The sequence below is a fragment of the Eubalaena glacialis genome, chromosome 1 (genome assembly GCF_028564815.1).
Source record: "Eubalaena glacialis isolate mEubGla1 chromosome 1, mEubGla1.1.hap2.+ XY, whole genome shotgun sequence".
NCBI classification, from domain to species: domain Eukaryota; kingdom Metazoa; phylum Chordata; class Mammalia; order Artiodactyla; family Balaenidae; genus Eubalaena; species Eubalaena glacialis.
Genome location: NC_083716.1, coordinates 151,437,404 through 151,455,283, shown reverse-complemented (window position 1 = coordinate 151,455,283; position 17,880 = coordinate 151,437,404). Strand labels below are relative to the sequence as shown.

Below are 17,880 nucleotides of genomic sequence, written 5' to 3'. Positions count from 1 at the left end.
TGTGCGTAAATTACTGAGAGATTCATATAGTGTTTTAATATGTTCGTGATAGTTCTGGCTTTATACTGAACCTGGATGTGTAGAACATTGTTATAGCAAGGCTTATAGTCAAACATAGTGTTAATGAGATTGATGCAGTACTTGAATTGAAGCAATGAAAAAGATGGAAGCTTTTAAATACTTCATATCACTAAAAATCACAAAGTCATGTAATATGTGAAACATATAATTATTTTTAATTTCATTTAATTCAGATTGCCTTTCAAATCAGAGTGGATTTAGTAATGAAGATTCATAAAGTCCAGTCCTTTAGAGTCACTAGTCCTAGAAGTTAAAACTGTTTCAAGTGATGAGTGCCCTTGAAATAGTTATTTAACGAGATGAAGGCTTAAAGCTCCATCAAAACTTAGAGACTACTGATTCTTAAGCTTGAAGGTATCATCAACCTAATCTGACAGCAATTTTGCTACTGGTTTTATGTAGGTATTATGTCTTTTGACTGAATCACTTTTTAAAATAATTTTATAATACAGCTGATATGTCTAAGTCACTGATAATAAAACATATGGAAAAATCAATGTAAACACCTTTTATTATATTTAGTGTTCTTTTCTCAAAGATCCAAAAGCACTTTTACATTTATAACTAAAATATGTATGTATATAAATGTAAGTATTATAGATAATGAAAAGAATAACCAAAATAATGAAGACGGTAGTATATTAAATGTAATTTAGAGATAGAAATATCAGTGTTGATTTCAAAGCATAGATTGTACCACAAAGTAAGAATCAGCAAATTTTGAAAAAATATTTTAAATCTACTATAAGCATTTTTATTTTAAATCTATAAGCATAATGAATTCTAGGAACCTATACAAAGGCAGCAGTTATGAGGTCTTTGTTGTTACCTCTGACTTTACCAAGTTATAAACCTGTCCTTTCATTTAAATAGCTCTTTGGATATCTATAAAATTTTTGGCTATGGGAACAAGGTAAGATGAGTAAGCTTTTTTCACTGGAAAGAATGGCCTAGAATATTGGGGGAGGGGTGGTGATGACTATTCTGCATCTTATAAAGTTAGATATTTGTGCAGGCAGCTTAAATATTCCCACTTCTCCCAGTCGCTGTGGTGCCAGCCCTGAGCCTGCTGTGGAAAACAATTATTATTCTTGCCAGTTCACTGCTCTCTCTGTCTGTGTACCAACCGTGGAAGATATCTGCCCCAAACAAAAATCTCTGGCTGTTGACTGGTGAGAAGACAATTATAAACAGCTGCTTTTCAGACAGGTACAGTATAGTCATGTGCATCAGCCAGTGCCAATGCATCTGCATAGTGTAGTACCACAGAGACGGTGGTTATCTGCCAGGAGGGAGGGGTTAGGGAAAGGAGTCATTAGAGAGGGAAACAAATGACTAGGGCAGCAAAATTAAAACATCCCTCTTCTCCTTTTGACCTTTTAGCACCCTCTGTTTCCTCCTTCCAATTTCCAATTTTCATGTTTTTCCCTTCATAAAAATAGAATAGTCTAGAATGTGATAGATAACATCATTTTTCTCTACAGACTTTTTTTTTGCACTGTAACAGATTTAATTATCAAGCAGCATAATTCCTTCTCTTTCTTAATATCTTTAACACCAAGTCATGCATTTGAGAAATTGGTGGAACACTTCCAACTTCACAGATATTCTATGCTACCAAGAGTCCCATGACTTACACAAAATAGCTTGATATACTAAGAAGTAGGGAGTTTTTCAAACATGAAACGAAACAAGAAAAAAAGAGAGGAGAGTCAGTAAGGGATGATAATATCATCACCGATAAGTATATAAGCATAAATGTCATTTTGATCTGTTGAGAAAGGATACATACACAAAGGTTAGTATGTATATATCTAAAAGTTGTAGATAAAAAGTGACCCAAAATGGAGAATGAACGTGTATGTGTGCGTATATATTTTGTGAAAAGCCATTTTTATATTATTCTTATAATTTCTCATTAAACAAAAAAATATATCTGTACCTAAAAAGCTTATCATCTGTAAATTTTCTAAGGTATGTTTGTGGTTTAAGCTGAAATCCATAGTAGATGTGAACACAGGAAGACATTCAAGAAAACATTCTCAGAAATAAAGTAGAATTTCAGTGCAGGTTCATTGACTTATAATTTTGCTTTGTGGATGTCTAATTTTTCCACTCTCATTTGTCCTTCTTTGTTCAGTAAAATTATTTGAAATTCAACTATGTTCCCAACCCATCCTAAGGTTAAGTACTATGTGAACATGCATACATGGGAAAGTAATTATAATAATAAGAGCTAATATTTAATCAGTGGTTCATGTTCATTAATTAATTTACCTTTTGTTATAACCATATGCAATAGGTACTATTATTATCCCCATTTGTAGATGAAAAAAAGTGAATCCTGGAGTCACAGTAAGGTTATATCACTTGATAGTAGTCATTCCTTCATTCAAAAATATTTACTGACCATTAGCTATATGTCAGACCTTATTTAGATACGTTAAATATAGTAATAAACAAAACAAAATCCCTGACTTTGCAAATTCTATATTGTGGCGGTATGTCGTCTGTCCTCAACAACCAAGACAGAAACTTAAATCTAAAAGAGAAAATGAAAGGATGAAAAATATTCCAAGCAAACAGTAACCAAAAGAAAGCAAGGGTAGCCATACTTATATCGATCCAAAAACTGTCAAAAGAGACAAAGGGCATTATCTGATGATAAAAGGGTAAATTTACCAAGGAGATATAAAAATTTTATATCCACCCACATCAGAGCATGCAAATATATGGAGTCAATCTTGGCAGAACTGAAGGGAGAAACAGCAATAACATGATAATAGGAGATATCAATACTCCCAATAATGGGTAGAACATCTAGGCAGAAAATCAGCAAGGAAACAGAGGACTTGAACAACACTACAGACAAAATGAACCTAAAAGAAATATATAGGACATTCCAACCAACAGCAGCAGAATACACATTATTCTCAGGTACATACAGAACATTTTTCAGGATAGAACATATACATGTTATTTCCCACAACAAGGCTTAACAAATTTAAGAAGATTGAAATCATACCAAGTATATTTTCTGACCACAGTGGAATGAAACTAGAAGTTAACGGCAGGAGAAAAACTGGACAATTCGTATAGATGTTGAAATTAAACAATACACTCAAACAGCAAATGGGTCAAAGAAGAAATCCAAAGGAAAATTGGAAAATATCTTAAACAAACAAACACAAAACATACTAAAATGAATGGGATACAACAAAAGCCGTATGAAGGAAGAATTTTATAGTGATAAATTCCTACATCAAAAAAAAAAAAAAAAAAAACCTCAAATAATCTTTTACCTCCAGGAACTAGAAGAACAAATTAAGCCCAAAGTAGCAGAAGGAAGGAAATAGAGCAGAAATAAACAAGATAATAGAAAAACAATAGGAAAAAAACCAACAAAACTAAGAGTTGTTTTTGTAAGATCAACAAAATTGGTAAACCTTTAGCTAGATTAAGAAAAAAGACTCAAATAAATAAAACAGGAAACATCATAACTGATGCCACAGAAGTTAAAAGGATCATAAGAGAGGACTATAAACAATTACATGCCAGCAAATTGCATAACCTAGAAGAAATGGATAAATTCCTAGAAACCTAAATCTACCAAGACTGAATCATGAAGAAATAGCAAATCTGAACAGACCTTTAACTAATAAATTACATGCTACAACATGGATGAACCTTGAGGACATTATGCTGAATGAAATAAACCAGTCACAGACAGACAAGTATTGCATGATTCCACTTATATGAAGTATCTCTAAAGCAGTCAAACTCATAGAATCAGAAAGTATAAATGTGATTGTCTGGGGGTAAGACGAGGGGGTGGAAATAGAGAGGTGCTGTTCACTGCGTATAGAGTTTTTGTCATGCAAGGTGAAAAAGGTTTAGAGATCTACTGTACAACATTGTGCTTACACTTAACAATGCTGTACTGGCCACTTCAAAATTAGTTAATAGGGTTGATGCCCTGTTATGTGTTTTTCACCATAATAAAAATAAAGCAACCTCCACATTTTTCCTATATTGGTAAATATGCCTGGGTAAGATTCTTTTAATATGCAAATTAAATTAAATTCTAACATTATATATTCATGTCCCCCTTACACTTAATAAGACTTCAAAGTAAAGATACGAAAAAATATATTAACCAAACTTCAGTTGAGAAAAAATACAAGGTGAATTTACTTCTTACCATAAAATTAGTATTACTCTTTATAAAGGAAATTAGAACATTAGATCGAACTTTGGTAATTATTACCGAGTGACTTTCCAACTTGTTCCCCAGTAGAACTATTTTACATTCACCCTCTGCAGAGAATCCCATTTCAGAAAACAAATTTAAGTAGTGTTCCTCTCCTTGAAGAACAGGGCTTGGGAAAGGTCAAGTTTATATGTTAAAGCCCTTTCCTTCTTTACCTGCTCCAAAGACTCCACAAAGTATTGTTTAAAAATGTTTATTGTGCGGCTTCCCTGGTGGCGCAGTGGTTGAGAATCTGCCTGCCAATGCAGGGGACACGGGTTCGAGCCCTGGTCTGGGAATGATCCCACATGCCGCGGAGCAACTAGGCCCGTGAGCCACAATTACTGAGCCTGCGCGTCTGGAGCCTGTGCTCCGCAACAAGAGAGGCCGCGATAGTGAGAGGCCCGCGCACCGCGTTGAAGAGTGGCCCCCGCTTGCCGCAACTAGAGAAAGCCCTCGCACAGAAACGAAGACCCAACACAGCCATAAATAAATAAATAAAATTTAAAAACGGCTATTGTAAACATAATAATGATATAAATAATAGTTGTAAAATATTGAGAATTTGTTATGGGCCAACTTTTGTGATAAGCAATCTATATATCTTGCCTAAATCAATCCTTATAATAATCTTATGAAGGAGAGATTATTATTTTTGTCATGTTACAGATGAAAAACAGGAATCATTAAGTAAATGGAAAAGTTACTTACCTCATGAGGTGCAGAACCAAATTTGACCTCAGTCAGCCCCATGGAATCTAGCTTACTATTTTAACTACTGCTCTATTGCCGGGCAGAAAGCTTCAGTGATTAATACAGCTCCACAACTGAATTTTCTGTACCGAATGATGTTTTCATTGCAAGTATTGATCAGATGGATTGAAAACTTTGCCAAATTTTCACTTTTTTGGTTCCTATAGACATTTTACTTAAAAGTAGTGGTAAGTCATTATCTTCGCTACAGTATTAGAGAGGCCATATTCAGAAGAAGAGTCTGGAGACTAACTTAAATTGCATTTTCTATGTATTTTTAAGTTTGTTTTTTTTTAACAGCTTCTGCTTCTGTTATATTTGTTAAAATCAGCCTCTGAATTTAGTGTTCTGATTTTTAAGATCTTAATTGCTTTAGTGCCCTGAGAATTTTTTTTAGTACATCTCCTTTTTCCTTGCAATCACCTATGCTGCTGTCTTAGCTCAGGCTTCTATAACAAATTATTATAGACTGGGTGGCTTAAACAACAAATATTTCTTTTGCACAGCTCTGGAGCCTGGAAATCAGAGATAAGGTTGCCAGTATGGTTGCATTCTGGTGAGGGCCCTTTTCCTGGTTTGTGGATGGCTGTCTTCTTGCTATGTCCTTACGTGGCAGAGAACAGAGAGAGAAAGCAAGCTCTCTTGTCTCTTATGAGATCACAAATCCCATCCTAAGGGCTGTAGGCCCATGACATAATTAACCCCCAAAGGCTGTACCTCCTAATACCATCCCATGGGTGGTTAGGGTTTCACCATAAGAATTTGGGGAGGGGGCATAAACATGGAGTCCATACAACTATTTTCTGAAGTAAGAAAAAAAGTAATTGTGGGGAGAGAATTCCTTACAAGTAATCTTTAAAATTAAAAGTAGAACTGAAATGCATACATGGCAAGCTTATTTGTCTGCAGTTGTTTGGCCTCCCATGAAGCTTATTCAAGAATTGCCACTTTCTTAAGAGTTAAGAAGAAAGTGGAGGACTGAATTTCCCTGAGAAAATAAAGTAATATGAGGAGAAATAAAGCTAATTTTTTTAAAATAAAGTAAAATTAAAAATAATCCATCATGCTCTGACAGGTAATCAATTGTTATTAATACCATCATTATAGATTTGTGAAAAATGTGTTTCATTTGGGGCTGTCTGGATATAATAGTACAGTTGACCCTTGAACAATGCAGGGGTTAATCCACGTACAATTTATAGTCAACCCTCTGTATCCAGGGTTCCTCTGCATCCCTGAATTCAACCAACCACAGAATGTATAATATTGTAGTATTTACTATTGAAAAATATCCAAGTATAAGTGGACCTGTATAGTTCAAACCCATGTTGTTCAAGAGTCAACTGTATATGTATTTAGGATGACCATTCACACCTCCTAATGTAGTTTTTTTTTTAAGATTAGCTAGTCTCTTGAAGAAATATGAATGGCAGAGCAGTCTACTTTTGATGAGAACTAAGGTGCAATGTGGGAAAAATCAAATGAGTGGTGTGTGTTAGGAATTAAGTCTAGTGTGGGAGCTACACAACCAAGGAAGGATCTTAAGAAAGAACATTATAAGAAAATATACTTCAGTTATATCAGACTTGTCAAAATAAATTCCGTTAAGGCCCAAATATGTGCATACTCATTGATTCAAGTGCTGTGTAGATCATTTAAGGTTTTTTGGTTGCAAACCATGGAACCAGTTCTGGTTATAAACAATAATACTATTATTTGGAGAAATATCAGATGAATATTCAGGAAATTTGTATATTAACGATTGTAACCGAAACAGTATAGAAACCAGAGTAGTTCTGGGAATGTGGACTGTGAAAAATGGTTCCCTATCTCTTTTCCTTCTTTAATTCCTGCTCAAGAATTAAAGCCCCTGGAGAGAGAGAGTTTTATTTGCTTGGCTTGGATAACATGCCTGCACCACCCTAGCAAGGGCTGTTGGAAGGAGGAAAGTATCTGATTTACAATTTCACTAAGAAGGTACACAATGAGAAAGAAGCTCCCAAATTTGGATTTTATAAAGAGTGGAGAGGGGATACTGGAGAGACCAAAATTAAATGTCCACTTCACAGTGTCTTTCACAACTGAAGTGAAATCTTCAGATAATAGCCTGTGAGCACACCACCATCTACCTCATCTTTTAAGATCTCAATTAGAACAGCATGGGGAAGAGGTTTTAGTTTTGATCTTGTGTTTTTTATTGCTCTGTAACAAATTAGCACAAACTTATAGTTTAGAACATTACAAATTTATTACCTTACAGTTCTGTAGGTCAAGAATCCAATACAGTCCCCTGCGGAAGGTGTAGGTAGGGCTACCTTCCTTTTGGAGGCTCTAGGGCAGAATCCATTTTCTTATCTTAATTAGCATCTAGAGACCTCCTGCATTGCTTGGCTCATGGCCTTCTTCTTTCATCTTCAGAGCCATCAAGATCTCATCTCTCTGACCATTTTTCCATAGTCCTATATCCCTCTGACCACAGCCAGGTAAGGTTCTCCACTTATAAGGATTCATGATTAGATTCATAATCCAGCACAATCTTCCCATTGCAAGGTCCTTAATCTTCAGCCTCTAGAAGCCCAGTTCCCACTGTGGCACGGAGTCACCTAAGGTCCTTAATCTTAATCACATCTTCAAAGTCCCCTTTGTCTTATAAGGTAATTTATTCATTCACAGGGTCCTGGGATTAGGAAATGTACATCTTTAGAGAGCCGTTATGCCATCTACCACAGAGCCTATTTTATGCTTGGAAAGGCATAACTTTGGGGGATTCAGGATTTATAATCTCTATCTGCATGGATTTTTTCTCTTCGATTACTCCCTTTATTACTACTGTTTTTATTTTTTCTCTAATTTTTTAGGAAAATTCTGGGAGGTTAGAATGAATAAAATTCTTTTGGAAATATGTTGTCCATGACAAAAGTGTACTTTTAATAAATTACACGAGAGTACAAGAAATAACTGTTCTTGGCTACTCTTCTAGCTGTGGTGAGCACAGTACATACACAAGGTCTTGATAAAACATAGTGCTTGATTATGACAGTGACATAGTTGAGAGGAAGTACTCAACTCCCCTCTATTGGTTAATGGGAGTTAAAGACCAGCATGACTATGTGCTTTTGCTTTGGAAAGTTACCTTTGCATTTATCAGGAATAATCCTTTATGCAAAATAAATCATTGCATAAGACTGTTTGGAACCAAAGAGAAACTGCAGGTGGGAAAAGAGCTGATTTGTATGAAATCTCTTTCCTGCTGTGGAACCCGAGCGTGGAAATCTGATTAATTTAAAAAAAATGACATCAGCAGGGCTTTAAGCTATAAAAATTCTTTCAGTTGAAGAGGTCAGTCTGCCCTGGAATTAAAAGTCATAATCTGGGGCTGGATAAGAACTGCAGGCATTTAACTCCGTTAGCCAAAGCTGATAGTTTTACAGTTTCCAAATAGTTGCCTGTTGTGGTAAAGTTGCCTGGTGTTTGCTGATTAGCAGTAGGTTATTGCGGTCTGTTAATTTTGCACAACAGAAAGGAAATTTTGAAATACAGTAATGGTCCTTTTCATATTTCAAGACAGCCTGGTGTGAGGTGCAGTAGTTTTCAGAAAACCCAGTGAAGATCTTGTTCTATTTATATTCTGGTTCAAAACCAAATTCTCTGCATGAAAAAAGAAATTAAAAAATTCTTATCACAGCAGTCTTGTTTATGCTTTTAACGAATCAGTACATTGTAGCACTCTTTTGCTCAGCTTAGATTTTTTTCTCTTGACATATTTAGAGTAATGTTTTGATCAGCCATGCTTTATATGCCATTGTTTTTCTTGTCTCTGATAATAATCAATTTTTGACACTGGAAGTCAGAGGAAGTCAGATGAAAGCCAACTGAATTTGTTGGATCAACTGCATTAGCAGTGCAGAATACACAGACACACACGTGCACACATATATATCCTCATGCACAGGCAACAGCTGTAAATGTTCAAAAGCAGCTGACGTTTCATATTGCATCTATTCAAGCAAGTCTGACACCTGCAAATGTATCAACATAAATCCTGTTTTCACACTAATTTTCATATATTATTACTCAATTCCATACCTGTTTCAAGAGGGTGAAATGGGTAAGCAGTTATTTTAAGTTTCTTTTAAGAACCTTGAAATTTTCTGGTTTCCTCCTTAAGAGGTGTCACCCCATCCTTCCCAAGTTTATATGAAATATAAAGAACAAACATTGGAGATATTTACACCTGACATTGATCTGTTCCCAAAGTTGAAACAGATGTTACATTTACTTCATTGAATTTTTAGTTTAAGTTTTCTGTGACTTCATTATTTCTTGATTTTATGGTAGGCTAGGGATACCCTTAGTCCATATTGCCAAAGCCTAATTTGAACTATGAGGACTAAGTATTATTCTCTTGGTGTCTGTAGTATATTTTTTCTTCTGTTTCCTTATCTGAGACTCAGTGATTTATAAGAACATTAAAATAAGCCTATCTTCTTAGAAATTGAAGCTGAAATTATAGATTTGTAAAATTCAAAACAAGTAAAAATTTCAGCAAATTGTTAATACTTAAATATTCTTTAAGAGGGAAAACCTGCATAGCTAAGAGGGTTTAAAATGTATAATGAAAGGACATTTTTTTGTGCTTGTATAACGAGATCCTAATTGAAATACATTATCACTGAAATATGCCTTAAAATAATGGATAGCTGTCATAAGAGATGTAATTCTGTGAAATATTGTAAAATCATGATTTAATTTGAGAAATAAGCCAAAATGCTTATTATTAGGGTCTTTTATTTATTTTCAAATTCAGGGACAATATTTCATTTTGGCTGCATATAATCTTATTATAAGCAAAATCACATCATAAGACATAAGTTTTAAAACAAAAATTCAATCAAAAATGCCATTGCCTGAAGATACCCATGATGAATGTGTTGTATTATTGAATATTCTTCCAGATGTAGAAATAGATAGCTATGATTTCATACACACATACATGCTTGCATGTGGGCATGCACACACACACACACACACACACACAGTGGTGTATAAAGAAAAGTATATTTTTACATAAATTGCATTAAACTATATGTTATGTAACCTAATGTTTTATTCAATTTATTAATGATAATTTATGTTAATATAGACCTGCATCATCTTTTCAAATAGCTATATTGTATCCCTTTGTATGAGATAATCATTGTTTATTCAATGTATTCTCTACTGCTGATTATTTAGGTTGTTTTATTTTTTTCCTCATATAATTGTCACAATTAAAATTATTTTATTTTATTTGTTTTTTTTAAATAAGTGATTATGTTTTTTGGGTTTTTTAAAATATTTATTTATTTTGGCTGCACCGGGTCTTAGTTGCGGCACGTGGGATCTTCGCTGCGGCATGTTTAGTTGAGGCATATTTAGCTGCAGCATGCAGGATCTTTTAGTTGCGGCACGCGGACTCTTAGTTGCGGAATGCATGTGGGATCTAGTTCCCCGACCAGGGATCGAACCCGGGCCCCATGCGTTGTGAGCACGGAGTCTTACCCACTGGACCACCGGGGAAGTCCCTAAAATTCTTTTAAATTCATTTTATCCTTTCATCCAGTGGTTTCTGGATGAAACCATATGCATCACATTCCTGACCATCCAATTTAGTAATTGCATTTCCCTTTCATATAATTATTTTTTTTAATCACATCACCCTCATTTTTTTATGGCCTTTATTACTGTTTGGAATTACTTTGTTCATTTATTTGTTGACATGGTTGTATTGACTTGTAGAATGTTTCATAAGAGTAGAGAAATTGTCTCTCTTTTGCACTACTGTATCCACAGATATTGTATATACATCTGTGTATCTTGTACATACTAGATGTGCTATAATATTTCTTAAATGAATGAATAATTTGCAGGTGTATGCTATGGGCCAGAGTTTATACTCTATAGAAGGAGAGGGGAAGGGAACCTTACACTTACTGAACGTTTTTTGTGTGCTATAGCTTTATAGAAGTTGTCTTATGTAAATCTTACAATAATCCTCTGATAATGATTTTATTTTCCCAATTTTTCTAATGAACAAATGGATGACTGAAAAATGTTACATAAATTATTCATGGTAACACAACTCTGACAACTAACGGAGCCAAGATTCGAACCCAAGTATGCTTGTATGAAAAGCCTGTATTCTTTCCACTGTGCACACAGCCACCTACTTAACTAGTTAACATATTTTGTTGGAGATAGGTTAACATAACTTATTATATTTCAGGGCTAGTGCATATTTTTCCCACTTAATTTAATACTCTGAATCACTTGAATGATAGGTATTACTATAGCATGTTTGCATTGAGGAAACTAAGTCTTTGAGAGATTAGTAACTCATTCAAAACCAGGAAGCTAGTAAATGGAAGTCTGAGTTAGATCAGTCTGACCTTAAAACTGTATTGTACTGTATCCCATGCAGAGAAATTTGTTGTAATAGTGCTTGCTGCAATCTAGCCTTATCTATCTTGCTATATATACTTAAGAGAAAGTCAATATCTTTGATCAAATACCTTGTTTAATACAAACATAAATCTCATGGAAATACATAGAATTTAACCGGTAAGGGCCCTGGGGAAGAATAAATATATTTTTATATATTATTTATATATAAAATGACAAAGTAAAAGAGAAAGAAAGGGAGCAGATGATATGATGATATAGTAAATGACATTTAACATGGAATAAACCATTTTTCAATAAACTATTTGAAATGAATAGAATCGAATGATTAAATTTATTTTGAGCATTCATTTATTAATAAGAACTTTACTTCTGATATATGTGAAAAAAACATAGATTTCTTTGCACCACGTTTTGTTACTTTATTGATCAGTTTCATAGAAGATTCTCTAGTTGTGATAATGAATATGGACCTAGCTTTCTTGACTCACTGCTACTTTTCAGATATTTTTAATGGTCAACAACACCACCTATGGCAAAAAAAATCTCCGTTTCATCAAGGTTCTGCCCAAAATAAAGATGAGAAATAATTGTTTCCATTTTTCACAGGTTTTGTGTTACTGTAATCACTTGCATTTCATTCTTCCTAGAACCACTCAAATATGCTGACCTGAAATAAGACTCCTATGAGTCCCATCCTAATAAGCCTGTTGGGTCAGTATTAATAAAACCATAGGAACTGATAATTTATTCATTTCTGTTTCAAGTTATGCTCTTATACATTCCCCACTATTTCAATTTGATGATAACCTAGAATATATTCAACTCTATGAATTTTTTTCACTAAAATATCTGTATTAACTTACTACGCCTGTACTCCTAAACCTGTGTTTTCAGAAAAATAAAATTCAGCTCTATAACACAAAACATCACTCCAAAGCTAAAAGGCATGTATTAGATTCTTCGAACTTGTTATTAAACTTTCTTTCCTCCTTCATGTTCTGCTCTCCTTCCTGTCTACTTTCTTTTTAGGATTATTATTCTAAGAATTATCTGTACTTTTTGTAAAAGAACTTGAAGTAAACATGGCACTTGAAAAGCAAGAAAAATGAAACTGAGTTCACTTCAAGTAACTGCTACCTTCCTCATCACGTCAGTGAAACATATACATGATTGTTGAAATTTCTAAGCAGATTCTTTATTCTGAAAACTAGCATCAGGCCTACAATGTTGTGTGCTATTGATTGGGGCTTTGAACAATTAATCACCTGTTTGTTTGAGATGAAATGAGATTGGGTAATTGTATTGACAAGTAATTTACAATACTTTTATCTTAATTTTTTATGACAATGATTTAGACACATCTGGAACCTTTCTAAATTTCTTTCTGTACAACAATATCCACACTGTATAGGTTACCTGAAGGATTTGGAGACCCAGGAAGAAGGATGCAAAAAAGCAGGAATGTCTTCTCATTCCACAGAAGGATTATGAAACAGACTATATTCCCAGATGATGGGAGTGATCTTTAGAATGGAATCAGAAGTAGGGCAGCATTAGCCTAGGGGAGTCTATGTATACAGAAATGTGGGATGAAACAAAGCCACACTCAAAAATAATCTTTGAGAATTGAATTAGCCATAAAAGCTCTTTACTTGAGCGCTCCAAATTTAAAATAGATTGTTATGGCATATAGTGGAATAAGGGGTTTTAAAAGAATCTGAAATCAGTATCAGTAATAGATTAGCAGCTCCTGAAAAGTTTTAAGGTCAAATATAACTAAGCCACTATCTCATTGAAGTACATATCAGTTAATCCCAGCGTTTCATTAATCACGCGCTGAACAATTGTTTTAAACCCTAGCTAAAACCCCAAACTCCATTTGTATGTTAATAAAATATCTGAGAACGGTAGAAGCTTATTTTAGACCTCATGTAAAATTCAGCCACACATAGATGAAATGACCAGATTTTCACATTCCTAAAATAATTAAGATCACATGCCCTTACTTAAGAGGGTCTTTCATAAAATGCAAAGGGTTGAATTAAACAGGGAGGGAATGAATTGCAGTGTTTATATTTAGTTTTGCAATTTTTAGATGTCCCTTTTAAAGAAATGCAAAATAGTGACTGTTAATTTATTCTAACATATTTTAAGCAACTAAATCTTCTAAAACATATAAGAAATAAACTTTGTCAACATCACCTTAACTTCATGGATAAATCTGTTACTGAACTAGACAGAAGCTTATTTTTTTTAGGTTTTAAGACAGGGTCTTGATTGTCGGCCTCAATACACTTTACTTTGCACTCAATTCTATAAGGCCCGAAATGAATTAGTTCATACCATTGTAGTCCAAAATCTCAGGAAACGGAGGCACTTATCTTTTTCTCAGTGTCTTCATTCCGGGAGGCAAATAGTGATTTGCCCCCGTCCTCCTCACCTCATAGCCAGAAGTTAGATGACTAGTGGGAAATTAAGTGGGAAAGAAATGCTTGGATATAAGTGAAATAGAAAGGAGTTCTCATTCCAATCTAATAATAAGTCAATATTTTCAGTATCTTGATATGAATGAAGGTATCATTCTAAAGATTTAGATTTTCTGTAGTGGAATAGATTATTTTGAAATGTCTCAGTAGATCCTCCAAATTTAAGCTAATGATCCATTTAGAAAGGTCTGAACAGTGTTTCTTAATCATGATGACATTAACACCTTTACAGTGCTTTGGAACTTGCAGATGTTTTGATTGTATGTATAATAATATAAACACACTATATTTCAGGAAATACTAAAATATACAGATAGATACACCTTTAGTTCACCCTTAGTTTTCAGTTTCATTGTAAAATGTTTCTATAGGGTTGCCTTGGAATATTTACATCAAACAGTTAATTATTTACATAAAGTACTATTAAAATAATCCATTGGATGTCTATTTGGAAGCCTTGGACACTAATACTTCTTGGTTGACTGATCTACTCTGTATTATATTTAATTCTCTGCACTCTGAGAAACATTCTGGGCCAAGGAACATCGCTGTATATAAAGTTCACATTCACTATATAGATTTGATTTGGTTATCCTAACACAGGCATGAAGGACCATTCTAATATTAATAAAAACTTTGACTAGTCTGAAAATTAGAGGGAAAAACAGCTCCTGGTTCAAAACAGAACCAAAATGTTACAGTCTATGCTAAAATATATGGGTGCAAACTTACCTGGTTGAAAGTGAGAAAAAAAATTATACTCTGATTCAATCTGACATAGAGCTAGGCTCAGGTTCAAAGAACAATGTAACAGAAGGGTGAAATATTCCATATTGATCATTTATTTTCCACAGCTGCTCATCATTTAGTGGCAAGACAATTGATTTCCTATGGCATATTTAAAAGTTAAAGTACAAAAGGAAGGGTGCATCGTGCATCCAAATACATAATACATACATACATATGTGTGTGTGTGTGTGTGTGTATATATATATATATATATATATATATACATGCACACCTATATATATACCTGTATGTACGTATATAGGTGTGTGTGTGTGTGTGTATATATATATAGTGATATAGTTTACATGTTTAAAAATTTGAAAGATTGCTCAGGCCAGAAAAACCTATTAAAGGTTGATAGCTCACTATAGGGTCTAGAGTAGCAGAGAGTGGTCAACTGGACAAAAATATAACTGGAAATCCTCCAGGAAAGCAGAAAGAACTTGAAAAAAATAAGTCTACGGTTCTTATATGATAGTACCAGGAAATTTTCCCCCACTGTCTGAAAATATGACAAAGAAATGCATTATGAGTTATAAAAAATATATATCCAAAGCCAAGGGTGTTGCCAAGTTGATACTTAACTGAACAAATACGTATTTTAGAAATCCATGGTTGTCTTTCTTGTCAGAAAATAGAAGAAAATAATGATGACAATGTGAGAACGATTCCCAGTCTCTCTGAAATGTGGAGTATGAGCTGATGATGCATGCATTGCTAGCAGAAGCAAATGCAGTGTAACACTGGCAGGCATGCTGGCTACAGACATTGACCGTCTGCCCAACACAGACCTCCAAAATATCATCGTGTCTTGTGATGGGTAGACATGATGCTTTCAGGATCCTGACAAGCACTGTAAAGCAAGGCAGTTAATGATCAACAAAAAATATAACAATATAAAGTGTGGATGTTTTAGTACTACCTACCCTAATATTCTGTATAGAAGATTTGTTCTATACGTTTGTATGAGACTAATAATACTATCAGTGACCAGCTTTCTTGATAGTGATATCAAGATTTGAGATAGTTTTGTCTTCCAAGTGTGTTACACAATAGCTATTTATATAATAATTGTAAGCAGATAATTGAAACTACTCTCAGAAGTATTATCTAAAAGCATCTCAGAGTGAAGTAAGTCAGAAAGAGAAAAACAAATATCGTATATTAACGCATGTATGTGGAACCTAGAAAAATGGTACAGATGAACCGGTTTGCAGGGCAGAAATAGAGACACAGATGTAGAGAACAAACGTATGGACACCAAGGCGGGAAAGTGGCGGGGTGGGATGGTGGTGGGATGAATTGGGAGATTGGGATTGACATATAGACACTAATATGTATAAAATGGATAACTAATAAGAACCTGCTGTATAAAAAATAAATAAAATTCAAAATTTCAAAAAAAAATAAAAGCATCTCAGTAGAAATTGGTGATTATAAATTGGTGCTTTAATGTTAACAAAAGGATGTTCTGTCACCTTTTATGGGCTTGCCAGATAGGTCACAAGATGCTGAAAAACACTATGCGTTTGTAAATCTAATTGCTAATTTTTTTTAAAAGAAGGTGATTCTAGTGAAGCATTTTCTCAAAAATGAAATAGGATGAGCAAAAGTACAGAGAGAAAAGGAAACAGAGTGTTGAAAAATGATGCAGGTCTGACTGCAATGAAGCATTTATGTTGGAATAGTGACATGGAAGGCTTGATTGATAATTAAACATGGACCATATTATGGAAGGCATAGATGCTAGGCTATAGGAATTTGGCCTTGCAAGGGGGCCATTGCAATATTTATATGCAAAGAAAAGATTCAATTAAATATTTTGATATGCCTAGTGAGAAGTTTCATTTAAATAATGGAGATATTAAAACTATTATATCCAAACAAAAAATTGTACTGATTTTTTTTTTAAATAAAGGGACCATTTTAAAGAATTTAGCTTTTTCTAGAGAAAGCAAAGTGTCTGGGGCTCTATGGTAATGCTGTAATGATCCACTACAGTATTTAGAGCCAACGTTTGGCTCAGGTGTTATGTGTATCTAGGGTAATGTCAGAAACCACTGATTATGGACAGATTTCTCCCAATTTCAGTAGTCATTACTTTAATTCCTTTGGCAGATCAGCAGAACAGAATTTGGGTTTCAAAATGTCTGAACTTGAATCTAAGCTCTGTCATTTACTAACTTTATAATCTTAAGCAAGTTACACATCTTGACTCTAGGGCTCAGTTTTCTTGCCGTTTAATTCATGAAAATAATGCTTAAGCCATAACTTGATGTAAAGATTAAAATAATAATGTAGATAAAATGCCTAGCGGTCTCTCACACATAGCCAATACTCAGTAAATGGTAGCTTTCTTATTACTGTATTATTACTACAACTGTGTAGCAGTTATTCTTGTTCTTGGTATACCATCTGTAGGCACTAGCACATTGTGTGTTCCGAAGTGAGACAGACCTGGGTTATATTCCTAGCTCTGAAGCCTACTAGTGGTATGATTTTAAATAAGCCACTTAACTGCTCTAAGCATCCATTTCTTTATCTGTGAAATGAGGACAATAATAAAGTCAATTTCACAGAATTTATCTGAGGATTAAATGAGAAAATGTCTTTAAAACACTTTGTACGGCTATTACTAACATTGTTTTAGACAGTTCTTTCTGGTACAACTGCTTACTTGCTTACAATAGGTAAGTGTTTCTATAAGTTTTGGGGTTATAGTTGCTTAGTTCTTTTGGCCATACTTTGAATTTTCTTTTGCAGTATTCATGGTGATCTGCACTGTGAGACAGTTTTTACAAACACTTGACTATTCTATTACAGTTGATGGTAGGATGTTTTAACTTTTGAATGAATGAATGAATATGATTCACTGGATTTACTTGTGTTCTCTTTATCCATATAAGAAAGCCATTCTCGAACCTCTACTTTTAATTCAGTGCTTATTCTCGGTGTGCTCTCTCTGTATCCATATCTTCGTTTGTTTATTTATTTAAGATATATTTATTAAGTAGTTATCTATCACTAAGTTTTCCACATAAGAAAAGGAGATACAATGCAGAGCAAATTATAGATGTT

General features: G+C 34.0%; 1 protein-coding gene and 1 non-coding gene across 2 annotated transcripts in view; one reads left to right on the top strand and one right to left on the bottom strand.

Annotated features, from left to right (window-relative positions):
• Positions 1-17,880, top strand: part of LRP1B (LDL receptor related protein 1B) — a gene marked incomplete at its 5' end in the record, with an annotated part of 1,521,642 nt that overhangs the window by 395,997 nt on the left and 1,107,765 nt on the right. The gene's annotated exons all lie outside the window — the stretch shown is intronic.
• TRNAV-CAC (transfer RNA valine (anticodon CAC)) lies at positions 10,570-10,642 on the bottom strand. The gene has a single exon. It is a non-coding gene; the product is annotated as a tRNA-Val (tRNA).